The sequence below is a fragment of the Arabidopsis lyrata genome (genome assembly GCF_000004255.2).
Source record: "Arabidopsis lyrata subsp. lyrata unplaced genomic scaffold ARALYscaffold_1, whole genome shotgun sequence".
In the NCBI taxonomy this organism is placed as follows: domain Eukaryota; kingdom Viridiplantae; phylum Streptophyta; class Magnoliopsida; order Brassicales; family Brassicaceae; genus Arabidopsis; species Arabidopsis lyrata.
In genome coordinates, this window is record NW_003302555.1 from 31,933,370 (window position 1) to 31,952,380 (window position 19,011).

Sequence of the window (19,011 nt, forward strand, 5' to 3'; positions counted from 1 at the left end):
CATTCCGTGCCGTAGACAAGGGCGAAAGGTGTTTCTCCTGTGGCCCGCCGCGGCGTGGTTCTGTACGACCATAATACTCCTTCCAATTCGTCGGCCCAGCGGCCTTTCTTCGCGTCGAGACGCTTTTTTATTCCATCGAGAATCGTCTTGTTGGCTGCTTCGGCTTGACCGTTTCCCTGAGGGTACCGAGGCGTAGACTTGCTGAGGCAAATTCCCCATTTCTCGCAGAATCCTTCGAACCGAGACGAAATAAACTGCGATCCGTTGTCTGTAACGATCTCGTAAGGTATCCCATGGCGGCATATGATGTTCTTCCAGACGAAGTTCTCGACCTGCGCATCTTTGATGCTGGCGTAAGAGTCCGCCTCGATCCATTTGGAGAAATAGTCTGTCAGTACGAGGACGAGTTTCTTCTGCTTGGAGTTGTGTAGAGGTCCGATGATGTCCATGGACCATCGCATGAATGGATAAGGCGAAGTTATAGAAGAGAGGAGCTCGGCGGGTTGATGAATGGTTGGTGCGTGCCTCTGGCATTTATCACATCGTTGAGAAAATTTCTCGCAGTCTTTGACCATCGTCGGCCAAAAATATCCGTGGCGTTTGATCTTTATAGCCAGGGCTCTTCCGCCAGAATGATTTCCACAAGATCCGCCGTGAACTTCTTCCATGACTCTCCGAGCTTCATTTCCTTCGACACAGATAAGGAGAGGACCAGAACATCGCCATTTAAAGAGCTCTCCGTCGATCAGAGTATACCGAGCCGCTTTGGCCTTAAGCTTCCAAGCTGCCCATTTTTCAGTAGGAACTTCTCCATCGGCGATGTAGCTTCGGATGGCTCCGACCCATTTGGCGTCGCTTCCGTATTCGGGCTCGGTTGTGTCCGTAGTTTGCTGGTCTAGCTGTTCGATGTCCATTTCTTCCGGTTCTTCTGTCTCCCGAGCTGTTAGAACTTGATCCTTGCTATTATCTTCAATGCTCGGCTTTTCGATGAACTCAACCGGTATGATTCTCTTCAGATTTGGGTCGGAGGTTGAAGCTAGAGCCGCTAAGGCATCGGCCGACGTGTTCTCACCTCGTGGGATTCTGGTTAACTCAAACTCTCCGAACTGTTTCGCCAAGTCTTGCGTGAGAGCAAGATACGCTTCCATTCGTTCGTCGCGAGCCGCGTATTCTCCATTGAATTGATTAGCCACGAGCTGGGAGTCGCAAAAGGCTCGCAGCTTGTTGATCTTAAGTCCCCGAGCCAGCTTAAGTCCTGCTATCAGCGCTTCGTACTCAGCCACGTTGTTAGTCGCGTTGAAATTTAGCCGAAAGGATTGTTCAAGGATTTCACCCTCTGGTGACGCGAGGCGAATTCCGACGCCAGAACCTTGTTTTGAGGATGAGCCGTCGACGTGGAGGATCCAAACATCGTTGGGTGACTCTTCTCGGGCATTCTCCGTTGGCAGCTCGATGATAAAATCGGCCAGGACTTGAGATTTCGCGCATGTTTTGTTCCTGTATTCGATGTCATACTCGCTGAGTTCTACTGCCCACTTAGCTAGGCGTCCTGATTGGCTTGGACTGTGCAAGATGGTTCGGAGTGATACGGGCCCATGACGACAATTGAGTGAGACTGGAAATATGGCCGTAGCTTCCGAGCTGACATTACTACGGCGAGGGCGAGCTTTTCAGTTTGCGGGTAGCGTGTTTCCGCGTCGGTGAAAGTTTGCGAGACATAAAATATCGGCTTCTGCTCCCCTCTGTCTTCCCTGACTATGACCCCACTTATTGCCGTATCAGAGACTGCGATGTACAGGAATAACGGCTCGCCCGGGACTGGTTTCGCTAACACCGGTGGATTAGCCAAATACTTCTTCAGTTCCTGGAAAGCTTCTTCGCAGCGATCGGTCCATTCGAATTTCTTGTTCCCGCGCAGAGTATCGTAGAAAGCCAGGCATTTGTCAGTGGACCGCGAGATGAATCGGTTCAAGGCTGCGACTCTCCCGGTGAGACATTGGACTTCGCGCTTGTTCTGTGGTGAGGGCATGTTCAGTAGAGCATCGACTTGCTTCGGGTTTGCTTCGATGCCTCGGTGAGTTACGAGATATCCCAAGAATTCTCCCGACTTTACCGCGAAACGACATTTTGCCGGGTTAAGTTTCATGTTGTGCTTGTTGAGCTGGCGAAAACAGTCGCGTAGATGGGCTATGTGATCGCTTTCTTCAAGGGATTTGACTAACATGTCGTCGATATAAACTTCCATCGTCTTCCCGAGCTGTTCGGAGAACATCCTGTTGACGAGCCGTTGATACGTTGCGCCAGCGTTCTTGAGTCCGAAGGGCATGACTTTGTAACAGTAGATACCTCGGTCAGTGATGAATGCTGTCTTCTCGCGATCGTCGGGGTGCATGAGAATCTGATTGTATCCTGCGAAAGCATCCATGAATGATAGCAACTTATTTCCCGCGGTTGCTTCCACTAAACGATCGATATGTGGGAGCGGAAAACTGTCTTTAGGGCAAGCTTTGTTCAGATCGGTGAAATCGACGCAGACTCTCCACTTGCCGTTCTTCTTTTTAACCACGACAGGATTTGCTAACCAGTCCGGATATCTTGCTTCAGAGATCGAGCCGATCTTCAAGAGCTTTTCTACTTCGGCGTTCACTGCATCTGCGCGATCCCGACCCAATTTTCTTCGCTTCTGCTTGATGGGCTTGAAAGATGGGTCAACATTCAGCTCGTGGCAGATTACGTCGATGCTTACCCCAGGTAGATCTTCAGCCGACCAGGCGAAGGTATCGATGTTCTCTTTGAGGAAAGAGATGAGCTCGGTCTTGATTTCTTCGGTTAAATCACTGCCAATTTCCACGCATCGTTCGGGCCGTTCGTCGTCGAGGCTAATGGAGATCACAGGACCCGAGGTAGGCTTCTTCTCCTCGCGCGCCTCCTCGATCTGTAATTGCTATAACTGTTTAGATATAGCCTTCTCTTCGCTCCGGCCAAGTTTTGATTTCTTGTGATCGGTTTCAGCCTTCGCTTCAGTGACAGGGTTTCGGAGTTTGTGTGCTGCCATGAAACACATCCGAGAATTTTTCTGACTGCCCCATATCGTTTTCACGCCATTAGGGGTCGGGAATTTGACACACAGGTGATATGTTGATGCGACAGCTCGCATTAGATTTAACCACGGGGTTCCCATTATGACGTTGTAGATGGTAGGTCGATCGGTGACTGAGAAGTTGACTATCTTTGTTACCCCGCCGGCTCGGACTGGTAGTTGGATGGTTCCAAGCGTCATCAAAGTTTCCCCTGAAAATCCGAGGACAGGCCTCGGGGTCGGAATCACCTGTGACATGTCGATGTTCATTTGTCGGAGCGTTTCGCGAAAGATTACGTCGATGGTGCTGCCGGTGTCAATTAATACTCGGTAGATATCATGGTCTCCTATCGCTAATGTGACGACGATTGGATCGTTATGAGGCATGTCGAGCCCGTTTGTCTCGCTTTCTTCGAATGTGATCACGTCGTTAGGTCAATCGAAGCGTCTTGTCCAGTTGCTAGGCGTCTCGGCTCGGCGTTGATAAGCTTTGATTACCGCTACGGTGTCAGGACAGTATGGCGATCCACCCATTATGGTAAGAACCTTCTGCCGCGTACCATCCCGGTCTTCGTCTTCTGACCCCCGGGTTCTTTTCTGAGACTCCTGGTTCCTTGGTTCGGGGTCTCTTCCTGGGTTGGTCTGCTCGGGCTCCGGTTCTGGCTCGAGGTCCTTAAGAGTAACGTTTGTCCCGAGCTCTCCAGCTAGGAATTTGGTTGCTAACTTGGCTCCGAGGCTTTGGCATCTCGAGGTATGATGGCCGAAAATTTTGTGGTGTTCGCAATATTCTTGATCATTGCTCGGTGGCTGATCCCTTGTCCAGGTGAAGGACTCTCTTCCTCGCCCACGGCCTCGGCCTCTGCCGCGGCCACGGCCTCGGAGCATGTCAATCTGGTAGCTATGGTATCCTGAGAAATTACGCCCTTCGTGATGCGTATACGTACTGCTCTCACATGCCTTTTTCTGGATCGGAGGCGTCGCTTGGGCTTTCTCGGTTTTCTCGGTTCGGGGCGCCTGTTTTGTTGGCTCGTGCCTCTTTGCTAGTAGCGCCATTTCTTCTTCGTGGGCGACGAAATCCGAGGCTCGATGCAGCGCGTCGTGAATTGTTGTTGGTTTAGACAGGTTCAACTCTTTCCTGAATTCTGACTTGTACCAGAGAGCTTTCTTCAAAGCCGAGAGAGCTGCTACATCTGTAATTCCTTTGACCTTGGCTAGCGTCGATTTGAAGGTCTTGAGGAAATCCCTCAATGGCTCGGTGGGCTATTGGGACAAAGACCACAGATCCGCGTCGGAAGTTCCGGGGTCGATGAGCACGGAGTATTGTTTGAGGAACAATGTCGACAGCTCGTCAAAACTATCAATCGAGTTTCGTTCCAATCTTGAAAACCACTCTAATGCGGGTCCTTTGAGGTGTTCCACGAACAGTAAGCACAGACCCGCATCCTTTTCCCCGGGCTTGAACCTGGCTCGGGCCACAGATATCACGAACGATTTAATGTGGCACTTCGGGTCGGTTGATCCGTTGTAGGAGTCGATTTTGAACTTTCCCAGGTTGGACATCGTCGTCTCAGAAATTCTTTTGGTGAAAGGCGTATTCCGAGATTCTTCCAAAATTCGGTCGATGTTCGGCGCGGAGGATGAGACGCTATGTATCTGGGTTTTGACGAGCTTCATATCGGCTTCCGCCTTGGCTAGGGAGGCTCGGATCTTGCTTAGCTCGTCTTCTCTTTCGGATTCTTCGGCCCACCTTATGTTCTCCTCAGTTTCTTCATCGTCAGTAAAATCTGTTCGCTCGGCGGAGTTAGCTCCGGCTCGGGTACGCTCATCTTGCAGATCATCTGGCTCGTCCGTCAAGTCCACTGCGTCTGGCTCGGTGGGATCATCTTGGTTCTCGCGTCTGGCAGGGTCGGCTCGGATTGCGACTCTGGTGTTGCCGGTTGGTGTCGCGAACGTGAGTCTTGTTGGGTTGATGCCAGGTAAATCCCTCCGAGCTCGTGGCGGCCGAGTCTGGAAACGCGTTGTTTTTGGTTGCCCACGAGTTGCGATTTCGTCTACTCGCTGCGCCAAGGTTTTGTTAGCTTTCTCTTGATCGTCAGCTTTCTTCTGGAATTTAACCATCAGGTCTTTCAGTTCGGCTAGAGTCGCAAAGATCGTCGGATCGGCTTGAGGATTCTGAGGGTTCGGAGGGTTCGGGATCCCTCCTCCAGCTGGTGGTGTCTGACGACCGTCTTTGTTCATCGTCCTTTTCGGTAATCGAGTTCTGCGTCTTAGGGTAAGAGAATTCTAAAGTATCCCCACAGACGGCCCCAAACTGTGGAAGTCGAAACTAACACAATCGAGATTTGTCTAGGGTTTTATTTTAGGGATACGATAATCGTGAATTCTCAAAGAACAACAGAAACGATTGTAACCAAAGATGGTGTTCTTGATATTATTAAGAAAAAGATGACTTTGATCGTACAAGAGTTTGATCGTAAAAGGAAAAAGATGTTTGTGCTGTGAGAGCTTTGCGTAGTGTAAATTCTAGAGCGATATTGCTTGCCCTTTGCTTGAGCCTTGAGTCTCTTTATATAGGGGTGATAAACCGCCTCTCCAGCGATATTCCCGGAAGATTTCCATTTATCTTGAAGTCGGCTCAGAATATCGCAGATTAGGATAGTTTCCTTATTTTTCGGGGTTTTCCTGATTTGAGTTGATCTTTCGAGATTCTCCCCTATCATTTCCGGGTCTATCGGAAATGATCCTTCGGAAATGATACCTTACTTGGAAATGATACTTTGAAGGTGAATATTTACCAAGTCTTTGCCTCGGGTGATGATGAAGACTTCGCCTCGGAGAACTCGTGCAACCGGCTCGGGTATACAGGAAGGACTGGCTCGGGCACTCTAGAATGGCTTGTTTGAGTACCCCGAGGCGACGGGCTCGGGTGCTCCGAGGCGATTGGGCTCGGGTGCTCCGAGGCGATTGAGCTGGAGTACTTCCGAGGCGACTGGGCTCGGGTAACCCCGAGGCAATTGGGCTCGGGTTCTTGAGACGATTGAGCTGGAGTACTTCCGAGGCGACTGGGCTCGGGTAACCCCGAGGCAATTGGGCTCGGGTTCTTGAGACGTCTTGTTCAGGTATCCCCGAGGCAATGGGCTCGGGTGCTTGAGACGTCTTGTTCAGGTATCCCCGAGGCGAGGGGCTCGGGTCTACTAAATCGATTAGGTGGATAACCTGAGGTGGCTGATGCGATATCCCGAGGTGATCTCTGTAAAACTCCCGAGGTGTCCAAAGTCTGGCTCGGAGCCAAAGGATGGAATCCGACCCCAACACCAACATGCTTACAAGGCTATCTCATCATAATCCCCTATGCATATGAAACAATCCTGTATGAAACATACTAGACTCGATCCTAAATGTGATGCACCTAAATGAACACTCAGTTTTTGTGGAATACATTTTCAGAAATTTTTCAAATTTTTTGGTTTTTTCTATGCTTTAAAATGAATGCAGACTCAAATATATGTACAGTGCAAAAATTTGAAAACGAGACTCAAGGAAAACATGTTAAATACGTCTTGAATCCTCCCCCAAACTTAAACTACACAGTCCCTTGTGTAGTAAATGTCTGAAAGAGAATTCAAGAGAAACACAAGAAAGCAAAAACAGGATGGTATGTACAATGTGTGTTTGGAGTGGTACCTCAGTGGAAAGCTCTGCTGTTGTAGACATCCATCTCCTCATGAGTGTATTCCCAGGGAATGTTGGGTGCTTGATGATGCTCATCAGATACTTCAGCTCCATGCTCAACCTGGTGCTTGATCTCCTTGTGATCGAGTTTGTGGTGATGAATTGGAATTTCTGTGAGCAAAACCACACATACTCGAGCCTCCTACTCGATGGTAAGGTCTCCTGGTGCAACAAAATTTTTTCATATTTTGGACTCCACTAGGCTGATATACTCGATCACGAGGTCCTTGGTAGAGTAAAATTTTTGAATTTTTACTCTATCTCCAGATTGTTTCTCCATTCCTGAGAACCACAAACACAACCAAAACAAATCAAAAATAACAAGAAAGGAAAAATTATTTACAGAGATAGTCATGGGACTTCCTCCCAAGTGAGCTTGTTTTAAGTCTCTAGCTTGACTTCTCACACTTATTATGTAGAGAAAGTGTGACAAAGAAGACTTAAGAAGTCTTCTTCTTCACCAAGCTTATCATCATACTCAGCATCCTCTCTTGAAGCAATGTGAACGTTGGGCTGAGGTTGAACTTCCCTTTGAACCCGACTCAATATGTTTCTAATCTCTTTGACGGTGTAGGCTAGCTCCTGTATGGTTCTTTCTTGGAGATCAGACTTCTTTTTGAACTCTTGCCAATTAAGCACTGAAGGTATACTCGATCGAGCGATTGAATTTGAAGGTTGATTTTGGACTAGAACTGGTTCCTTCACTTTTGCGGCCTCAAATCCTTCTTCTAGAACTGCTCTCTGAATCTCTAAGGTCTTTCTCTCTGTTGTTGCCCTTGTTGGAGTTTTGTTGATGTCAAACTGCAACCTGACGTGCTTCCCAAGGTTAAGATCAATCTTACCATATCTGACATCTATTACTGCTCCCACTGAGGCCAAGAAAGGTCGTCCCAAGATCAGAGGATCCTTAGATTCTTCATCCATCTCAAGCACAACAAAATCAGTAGGCACCTCTATTCCATTAATCATCACTGGCACATCCTCTAGCAGGCTAAAAGGTCTCCTTGAATTCCTATCAGCAAGAATCAAGGTAATGTCACAAGGCTTGTACTGGACGAATCCTAACTTCCTTGCCACAGAGAGTGGCATTACGCTGATTGAGGCTCCTAGATCACATAGACAATTGCTGAAAGTTAATTGCCTAATGGAGCATGGTAGAGTGAAAGATCCAGGATCTTCCAACTTTTCTTGAATAATCCTCTCATCAGTGGCTTGAATTGGATTGGTATCATATGTATCACCTGAATCTTGATATATATTGAGCCTTTCCAATATCAAGTTTCTCACATCTCTGTGAGGGTCCGGAATCAGCTTGAGGACTTCTATTAACGGCATCACTGCTTCCATCTCGTCAATCTGTTTCTCTGTAAGAGATTCATATTTGTCTTTCCAAGTTTTCATGAACGTCCATGAGAGAGCAAGTGAAGGTGAAGGACTTGGCTTGAATCGCTTTACCATTCTCTCGATTATAGCAGCTTTCTCTTCCAAGGCAGACTGAGTTTGATGGCGGGATTCAGCTGAATGGTTTAGTTCAATAACTAAGACTTTAATCCGTTGAGAAGCCTCCCCTTCCTGAACTTCACTATCCTCAGTGATTGAGTGCTGGTAATGTTGAGTGGGTTGCTTCATAGCATCATTAATGTCAAACTCCATCTTGAAGTCGTTTCCAAGATTAAGATCAATCTTCCCCTTCTTGACATCTATGACTGCTCCGGCTGTAGCTAAGAAGGGCCTTCCGAAGATTAAAGGGTTTATTGGATCTTCATCCATTTCGAGCACTATGAAGTCTGTGGGGACTTCAACATTTCCGATCTTAACAGGCAAATCTTCTAATAGCCCATTAGGTAATCTAACAGACCCATCGGCCAGGATCAAGGAATTGTTGAAAGATTTGTACTTGCTGAAACCTAGTATCTTGGCCACAGAGAGAGGCATGAGGCTGATAGAAGCACCTAGATCACAGAGGCACTTACTGAAGGATAAAGGACCTAGTGAGCAAGGTAAGGTAAACGAACCAGGATCTCCCAATTTCTTGGGAATAATCTTCGTTTGGATGATTGCATTTCACTCATGACTCAACACCACCTTTCCTTGAACTTCTTTGATTCTCTCTGTGATCATATCCTTCACGTATTTGTGGGAATCTGGTATTAGAGCAAGACAATCAGCTAGAGGCATGATTTCTTCAAGATCTTTCAGTTGTTCATCTAAGAGAGCCTTGTATTTCTGTATTAGAACCTTGTTGAATCGACCAGGAAATGGGAGTGGAGGCTTGTAAGGTGGGGGAACAAAGACTTGCTTTTTAGTATTAGTAGCAGCTGGTTTTTCAACAGAAGGAGTTGCTTCATGAGCTGGTGATCGAGTATCAAGATCGATTATAGGCTCCTATGTTGCTTTTTCAGCTAGAACTTCATTCTGACAAAAATCCTCCCCATCTTCATCTACACTGTCCCCAGTGATTAAGTTAGGGCCATGTCGAGTTGGCAGCTCTCGATCATGGCAGATAGTGATGGCGTGAGCAGTGGCATACTCCTTGGGGTTCTGAATTGACTTCCCTGGAAGTCCTGTAATCTTGGGAGCAGAGGTTGACCCAGCTTGGCCTTCCATGTATCTGACCTTTGAGGTCAGTGCCTCTACCTTGATGTTGAGATCGTTATAACTGATGTCTATCTTATTGTTCATTTCGGCTAACTTCTTAGCGATCTCCATTGAGCCGGATGCTTGTCCTTGTAGAAGCTGTTGAAGCATTTGCCTCAGTTCTGAGTCAGAAGCGCTAGAGGTTTGTTGTTGCTATGGTACAAATCCAGGTGGTGGATGCTGCGGTTGATAACCTCCCTGAAACTGTTGCTTAGGAACAAACCCTTGACTTTGGTTGTATGGGACGAATGGTTTGGGTTGGGTCTGCTGTTGTGGAAGGTAGACTTGATCATGCGGGTTTGCAACATTGGTACTCCTGTAAGACAGATTGGGATTGTTCTGCTTGAAGTTGTTGTAGCCCTTGTTGTAGCCTCCTTGGTTTTTCACATAGCTTACTTCTTCTTACTGGAGAGTCTCCCCATCTTGGACATGGAACATCTCATCTTCACAGAGAAAATGGACGTGCTTCTGTTGCACAAGGAGTAGCTTGTCCAGCTTGTCATTCATGGCCTTCATGTCCTTGCGGTGCTTCTCCTCTAAGTCTGAACTTCCTCTGATGGTTCTGTCATAATCTTCATTGTAGTTTCCATCAGACTGAGCTAAATTCTCTACCAGCTCCCATCCTTCTTCAACTTCCTTGTTCAGGAAATCCCATTGGATGCTGTATCAAGGAGCATCCGGATCTTAGGGAGAACTCCTCTGTAGAGAGTGCTCAGGAGTGAGGCTTTGGAGAAACCGTGGTGAGGGCATTGATTCTGATATCCTCTGAAACGCTCCCATGCTTCACAGAAAGTCTCAGCATTCTTCTGAGTGAATCCAGAAATCTCATTCCGGAGTCTTGCTGTCCTGGAGTTGGAGAAGAATTTAGTCAGGAAGGCTTTCTTGCAGTCATTCCAGGAGGTGATGGAGCCTTGAGGAAGTGATTTTTCCCACTGGTGGGCTTTGTCTCCAAGAGAAAATGGAAACAAACGCAACTTGAAGCCATCCTCACTGACTCCATTGATCTTAGTTAGGCTGCAGAGCCTATCAAACTCGTCCAGATGATCGAGTGGATCCTCCATGGGGAGGCCGTGAAATTTGTTGCCCTGAACCATGGCAATGAGACCACTCTTGATCTCGAAGTTGTTGTTCTGCACTGGTGGAGGCACAATGCCATTGCGATGATTGTCATTACGTGGAGCATCGCCTGCACCAATGTTGTTTGGCAATTCTGGGTTCTGCTCGTCGGCCATAACGTTTGTGCCTGTCTGTTCTCTTAACTCACGAGCAATACGGTCGATGTTCTCGTTGAAAAGCAGGTTCTGATGTCCTTTTGATCTAGTATGCATGCAACAGGTATCAGCTCAGCTTGAGCAGAGTAATCAGAGATAGTACCTGAAACACACAAACAGAGAGAAAGACACAGAGTTAGTAACCTTGTAAAAAAAAACGAACTTGATCTTAACGTTTCCAATGATCTCAAATATAGCAAACAAACACCCAAATGGCAACGGCGCCAAATTGATAATAAGATTTTAAGATCAATTAATCCTAAAGCACTATCATGTCGTTGTAGTACTATAGGTGTCAATCCACTTTAGGTGTGATGCAAACAAATGAGATATGATCAGAAAGCACTAAGTCAAGCCAAGCAGGAATTGGTTGTTGGTCTAACAGTCCTAGTGATTGATTGCAGAAAACAGTAAATTGCAGAAATGGACTGCTATACTCTATCATAAGGCTCACTGCCAGAAGGAGGATGTGATAGAGTAAAAGGGTCCGAAAACAGACAGTTATCAAAATTCAATAGCAAGTAACAGAGATGGTGAACGAAGTAGGTAAGTAAACAGATAAATCAATTGGATAAGAAACTCCTAAGGATGGGGTAATCGAATAGTGTGGACTCCATAATCAATTCATATGGTTAACAATTCTCAATGAAGCTATCCCTAGACAACAGGTTCAACAACAGACTTATTCACTCCCGTGCAACAAATCCTCAAGCAAAGCTAGCCCAGACTAATTCCCATTAACGGAATCTAACTATGCAGGCAATAAGAACCGACTGTTAAAGTCAATAACCGCTCTAAACGGCCAATCCCTTGGGATATAGACGATTATCACTGGAATTAGTAGATCCAACAATCCATTAAACGCCTCATGAGCGTTGGAATGTCTGGGATCGAATTCCAGTTGATCAGAAAGGAATAAGCAATAAACACAACTAATCCAGAAGGGATTCAATATATCTACACTTAACCATCAGAATCGACTAAGGGTCTCACATCTACTCTATCCCATCCTCAGAAATTCTAGTCACTACTCAGACAACATGCTCAAAGACACAAAAACGATTGATGGTTGCATAACTTCAAAGGTTAAAGGAAATGAAACATAAATGAACAAGGAAACGAAAGCGAAATCTCAATAACTTAGAAGAAACGAAAATACAGAGGTTCAAAAGCAAAAGCGGCTACTGAACGAAAACTAGGTTGCGAGTCTAAAACGTAATTGAAAAAAGAATGAAAAGTCGATGTCTCAGGGGAAACCCTTAGAGACTTATTTATAGTAAAAGCGACAAGGATAAGTAAGTGGGCTTCGAGTCCGCTTAACAGGCCCATGGACCGTGGAGGTCGAGTAAATGGGCTCAAAGTGGGCTTCATGGTCGAGCGTGAATCAAAGCCGCGATCCAGTGTTCCTTCTCTCTTCTTCTCTTTCCTTTGCTCAGGTTGTGTGGTTGAGTGCGGATTGATCAGAGGGTCGAGGTGGTGATCGAGTAAAATGGTTGGTGGCAGGATCTGGACTGCTTCTTCAACCCTGCGATCGAGTAGGTTGGTTGATGGCCTGATCTGGACTGCTTCTTCAACCCTGCGATCGAGTATGTGGGTAGACTGTCACGATAGACTGCTCCTCTTCCTCTGTGATCGAGTAGAACTGTGAACTGGCAGGATGGACTGCCCTGTGATCGAGTAGAACAGTCAACTAGCAGGATGGACTGCTCCTCTTCCTCTGCGATCGAGTAGAACAGTCTGGATGGACTGCTGAGCTGACTACTTCTCTCTCTGCTACTGGTGATCGAGTATAATGATCCAAATGTGACTTTCAGCTCTGTTTTTCCTCTTTCTGAACACCAATAGCTCCGAAACACCTGAAACAACTCCAGAATGCAAAATGCATGCAAGACTAATGCTAGACACAATTAAACATGCAAAATGTACAAAATAATGATGAATGCTATGGAAGATGAATGAAACTAGACTCAAAGTGGTGATAAATGGATATGTAAAACATGCAAATTATAGACATATCAGTAGGAAGCCGCAAAGTGACTCCTTCACTAAAATTGAACCGAGCCCTCAAATCCCAAAGTGAGTCCTCGGTGGACAGAGTAGAACCAGGGGGTCGGGCCTCTTCACCTTCTTGGCTCGTTTTTTCTTCTGCTGAGCCTTACCAGCTTGCATCGTCAATTGAAGAAGTCTCGCCGCTTCATCAGCATCCTAGAAGATGTCTTATTCCTTTACCTTGGGGAACGAAGACGGCTCGGGAGCACCCTGCCAGCAAGAACCTCCGGCTTCGCCAACTACCGGAGGCTGACGATTTTTCCTATGCAGCACTCCCTCGGGCTCCTCAGGTAAATCTAAATCACAAGCCATGTCTGCTACCGTATCTTCCTGAGCTGCAAACTGGCTCAGGTCTTCCCGATCTCGAGACGATGATTCACCATCACTATCCCGACGCGATGAACTCACCTGGGGATCGCTTGAAGAACTTCAGACCATCCTCCTCTTGTGAATTGGAGGGAGGTTGTCGCCTCGGGACAAATCACTTGAATCAGAAAGCATTTTGCCTCGGGAAAATCGGCTGAAGTTGCAAGTTGATCGGAAAAACAGAATTCTAGATAGGAAAAATAACCCTAAAAATCTAATCGCGGTAAAGATGACAGAATATGGGCCGGAAAAAGGAAAAACGAAAGAAAGCAAGATAAGAGAAAAGAGAAAGCAAACCTTGAGAATTTTCTTCGTAGTTGCGAAATGGTAAACTGAATTAAGAGCTATGTATTTATAAGAGTATCCGAGCGCGTAGGATGCGCGTGAGCTCGGAGAAGTGCGTCGCGTCCGTATAAATCTCGGAAATCAGCGAAAGACGTTTCCACTTCTCGAGGAAGGAACCCAACCATGACATGCCAAAGAAGATGAACCGTCAAAAGATTCGAACCGTCGAAGAATATGAACCGTCATCGATTTTCAAGCTTAACTCGGAATAAGGTTTAAACGGCTCGGTATTACGATCGTGAAGCTCGTCACACTTGCTCCTCAAGCCAACAAGCTGGGACGCTAACTGTTGGGGTCGGGTTTTCACCCATCCCTTGAAACCGAGCCAAACTTTAACGCCTCGAGGTACCCTCAGTAACCTCGGGGTACCCACAATCACCTCGGAGTACCCTCACTCACCACGGGGTACACTCTATGTCACCTCGGGGTACCCTGTCAGACACCTCGGGGTACCCTCGATCACCTCGGGGTACTGTGAGACCCCGTCCCGGACGTCTCGGCGTCCGGCGACCCAAGGTTCACGTTCGCGCCACTTCCCGGCCGAACCTCCATATTTTTCGCGATTTAACATAGAATTGCCTTTACGAGGCTTACTTCTGTAATCGCTTTCTTAGTACCCAGCGGAAGTCTTTCTACCCTTGGTTTAATTCCAACCAACCCTTGTACCGGTTTGATCATCTTTGTCCCTTAGACTTTAGATCGATCATTAACTCGGCCAAGTCATGCAATTTGTTTGCTAACCATTCTAAGTCTAACGATTGCATAGTCTTTGTATCCCTAATCCAACGGCCAATTCCCAAACGTCTATCTTAACTAATAAGTTAGATGCGTTTACATACCTTGGCCTACATGCGGATTTGATTCCTCTTCGATCCGTCTATTGATCCTTCTCTTAGCCCTCTCGTCGCCTTATTCCATTCGTGCAACGATTCTTAACCAATCGTGTATTGATGGACCAATCTCTATCGTTACTTAGCCATTCATCCAACCAACCCTACTGGTCTAAGTCCCTACGATAGAGATTGGGGATCGTACATTTTTCTTGGTTCACGGTGGCCGAATCAAGCTCATGGCTCATTGGTCCATCCGTCCTCCAAACGTACGCCCCTTCGGTTTCATGGTGGACGATCAAGCCCTCGGCTTATCGAACCATCCATGTTTCCGATCCGGTCGTTTATCACTACGACCGCCCACGGTCTACTAACCGTTTACCCGTCCGGTCCATGGTGGTCATAACGCCTTCGGCTTACCGATCAATCCATGCGATCCGAACAATATCATTATCACACCCAAGGGTCCGTGGATTCACCCATCGGATTATCGTAGGCTAGCCCATGAAATCATTCGTCCGTCGGCCTTTGGTTTGCTCGCGGGTCCAACATCCGTTTTGTCCACCAGTTCTCACCGTGGACTCTCCCGTTGGTTATCCGTCGAGTCACCATTGGTGTTACCGATTCCTAATCAGTTTCACCATTGGCCATGGCGATTGATACATGAAGGCGGCCGCGATATTAGATCCTTACATGGTGAACCACGTCACTTACCCATTCTCGGTGCTTACTCCCTTTACCGGTGAGATTGCATCCATGGGCGACCCTTGGGTGTGTTCGGTTGCACTTATCCTCGTGCTTCTTCGAACACCTTTCCCATATACGCCTTCCCGATTAACTTCTCGTGAACCATATCATCTATCGGACTATCTTTGGATTCGTCAATACTTCCATATTGACAATCTTAGATTTGCCGATCCATTTCCTTTTTGTGTCCTTCCCTCGACGATATGATTCATAGCACGGACGATCCATCGACCCCATAATCGAGCTATCGACCCGAACTATCAATCAAGTCGTCGAACCCTTCGGCGGTTCCCATCGAATCCTCGATCATGTAATCCGCCATGTTCCCTCGACAAGATCTCTGATACGTACCATCGGTCATCCCGTCGATCAGTACGATCGATCAATCCGCCGATCTAAACCTTGATCCGTTTATCTGATCGTACACTTACCCGGTCTATCCGATCCGATCCGTCCGACGATCGGTCTATCCAATCCGATTTGTCTCCAAGACAATCGGTTGGACCCATCCAATCCGACCCATCCATCCGTCCTATTCATTCCATCGAACCGTTGGATCGGGAGGTAGCATGCGCATCAGTTCGGTCGAGACTCCGAGAATCTATTCCGATTCCGGAGATACTCGCCGAGCCGCACCCCCTTTCCGACCAACACTTCGTAGAGTGTTTTGGGACTTGTTTTGGATTGTTGTGGTCATTCTGAATGCCTTGGGCGTCCTCCCTTATATAGGGGGCGAATGGGTGTGTTTCCGAAACATCACATCCGTTCGTTGCACCCTTCCGAAAGGTTGCATCTTTCCGATCGTAACCGTTCGGCCTTATCCACCCTTTGGCCAACGGTAACCGTTTGTCGGTAACTGCTCGACCTTACATTTCTTCATCCCGAGCTACCACAGTCCACCAGCTTGAGTGTCAGCTGACCGGACCACCCAGCTGGGTCAGTACTCGATCAGTTCACCGAGCTCAGTTGAGCTGTCGGTCAGCTCGCCTAGCTGAGCTAGCTAGTCCTTCAGCTGGTGTAGCTCACCTAGCTGAGCTAGCTAGTTCATCCAGCTTGTTCAGCTCACCTAGCTGGTTTAGCTCGAACGTTCTTCCACGTTCTTTCCGGCTAAGTCTTTCGGTCCGTTTTCTTGGCCTTGACTACGCCATTCCCAATCTTTCCGTGATCATTTCTCCATGATCACTAGATTATCCCGATGTCGTCTATGTCATCTACCCTTTTCATGACTTAAACATTTCATTCCTTCTTTGGGTTAACTTATTCATTGGTCTTTCTCGACCATGATCTAGTTTTCCCTAAAACAAACCGGCCCCCTTTAGGATCGCGGGACGCGGGTGTTACAGGTACCCTCAGTCACCACGGGCTACACTCTCAGTCACCTTGGGGTACCCTGTCATACACCTCGGGTACCCTCGATCACCTCTGGGTACCCTCAGTCACCACAGGGTACACTCTCAGTCTCCTCGGGGTACCCTGTAAGACACCTCGGGGTACCCTCGATCACCTCGGGGTACCCTCAGTCACCACGGGGTACACTCTTAGTCGCCTCGGGTACCCTCTCAGACACCTCGGGGTACCCTCAGTCACCTCGGGGTACCCACAGTCACCTCGGGGTACCCTTTCGCCACCTCAGCTCGGGGTACATGTCACACCGCTGCTGTCCCGAGGCGGTCTTCAAGGTCACCCGAGGCAACCTCCTCGGAGCCACCCGAGGTGAAATGTACAAAGTCTCCCAGGGCGAAGTCTCCAAGCTACCCGAGGTGAAATCTTCAAGGTCACCCGAGGCAAAGTTTCTTAACCATCCGAGGTGAAGTCTTCAGTTACCCGAGGTAAAGACTTGGTAAATATTTATCTCCAAAGTATCATTTCCGAATAAAAGGGAATACTTCTGAAAAAGAAGGATCATTTCCGACATACCCGGAAATGATATGGAAGAATCTCCAAGGATCAAGTCGAATGAGGAAAACTTCCAAATATCCCGAGGAATAAGGAAAGTATCCAATTCAGAGATATTCTAAGCCGACTCTGAGAAAATGGAAATCTTCCGAATATATTGTTGCAGAGGCGGTTTACCATCTCTATATAATGCGACTTAAGAACTTTGCAAAAAGGGACACATGCAAAAACGCTCTAGACTTCAGACTACAAAAAGCTCTGATATTCGAAAGCAAACAAACACCTTTCTTTTTACGATCTAGTTCTTTGTACAATCAAAGCTATTTTTTTCATCAATAATATCAAGAACACCATTTTTGGTTATACAAGTCTTTCTGTTGTTCTTTGAGAATTCTCGCTAATTCTATCCCTAAAAAGAAACCCTAGACAAATTTTGATTGTGCAACTTTCGACTTCCACACCGAGTAAGATTGCCTCGTTTGTGTCGGCCCTTATAGTCTAGAATCTACTAAAAAAAGGAGAAGTTTATCTCGTTATTCTTACCGCAGTTGGTGGAGAAACGGAAGAAGATATAAAGATTGAGGAAATTCTGGTAGTACCGGAATTCGAAGACGTGTTCAAGCCAGTGGAAGGGTTACCTCCACCAAGGAGTCATCCCTTTGCCATTAATCTTGAACCAGGGACAGTTCCGATTGCTAAGGCACCATACCGAATGGTGCCAGCTAAGCTTGCAGAATTAAAGAAACAATTAGAAGATTTACTTGAAAAAGGATTCATCTGTTCAAGTGCATCACCATGGGGAGCTCCAGTATTGTTTGTTAAAAAGAAAGATGGAAGTATGCGGTTATGTATTTGCTACCGAAGTATCAATAACATAACCATCAAGGACAAGTACCCGCTACCAAGAATTGACGAGTTACCAGAACAGTTGTGAGGAGCAAGCTAGTTTTCGAAAATTGATTTAGCCTCCGGCTACCATCAAATCACAATTTTGGAACCAGACGTGATGAAGACTGCTTTTCGAACAAGGTACGGGCAATATGAATTTGTAGTTATGCCGTTTGGACTTACAAATGCACCCGTAGCCTTCATGAGACTTATGAACGAGGCATTCCATGATTAATTGGATAGCTTCGTTATCATATTTATCGATGATATCCTTATATACTCACGGAGTGCCGAAGAACATCAATAGCATTTGAGAAAGGTGTTAGAGAGACTTAGAGAGCATCGGTTATTTGCTATGTTCAGTAAGTGCAAGTTTTGGCAGAGAGAAATTGGGTTTCTTAGTCACCAAGATAATTGATAGTGCTTTGGTGCTATTCGAGAAGCGTCACATGGCGACACTAATGTCTCATCCTTACCCTGCTTATGAGGATGAGACCATTCAATTCCTTTCGTCTCTTCAAGTGGAGTTATTTGAGGGGCTGTCAGTTGCGGAGTTGAGAGAAGAAGGGCTCGGATACTTGAGCTTCACCATTGACGGCCGCGACTACGTCATGGCCATCAAGACGTTAGAAAACATGTTCGGGTTTCCTAGTGGTACGGGAACGAAACCGAAGTTCATAAGAGATGAGCTCAAGGCGCTGTGGAAGACAATCGGGAGTGACACCAATTTTAATTCCGCCATGTCCATGACAAACTCTATTCGCAATCCGGCTATCCGCTACTTTCAACGAGCCCTGGCCAATGTCCCTTATGCTAGAGAGATATCCGCCACCGTAACCAACCAAGACATGGAGACATTGGACTTGGCACTGAAGAGCTTCCTCCGTTACACCAAGAATGGCAAGACAATGAGAGGAGATACAAGCAACACACCTCCGTCCATGTATCTTCTCAACCACCTATGCAGCTATAGAGGGTGGGCATTGTCCAATAGCAAGAAGAGGGCAAAAGGAGCGTTTGCATTAGAGGAGTGGTGACACCAATTCTCCTATCGTTTGAACTCCCTTTGAAATCGGCTCAGCTTGAACCAAGGTGGATGGACATCGCCCAACTAAAGCTTGCCCATGTGACCGAGCACCAAATGCATGACGAGAGACACGCCTACAAGTTT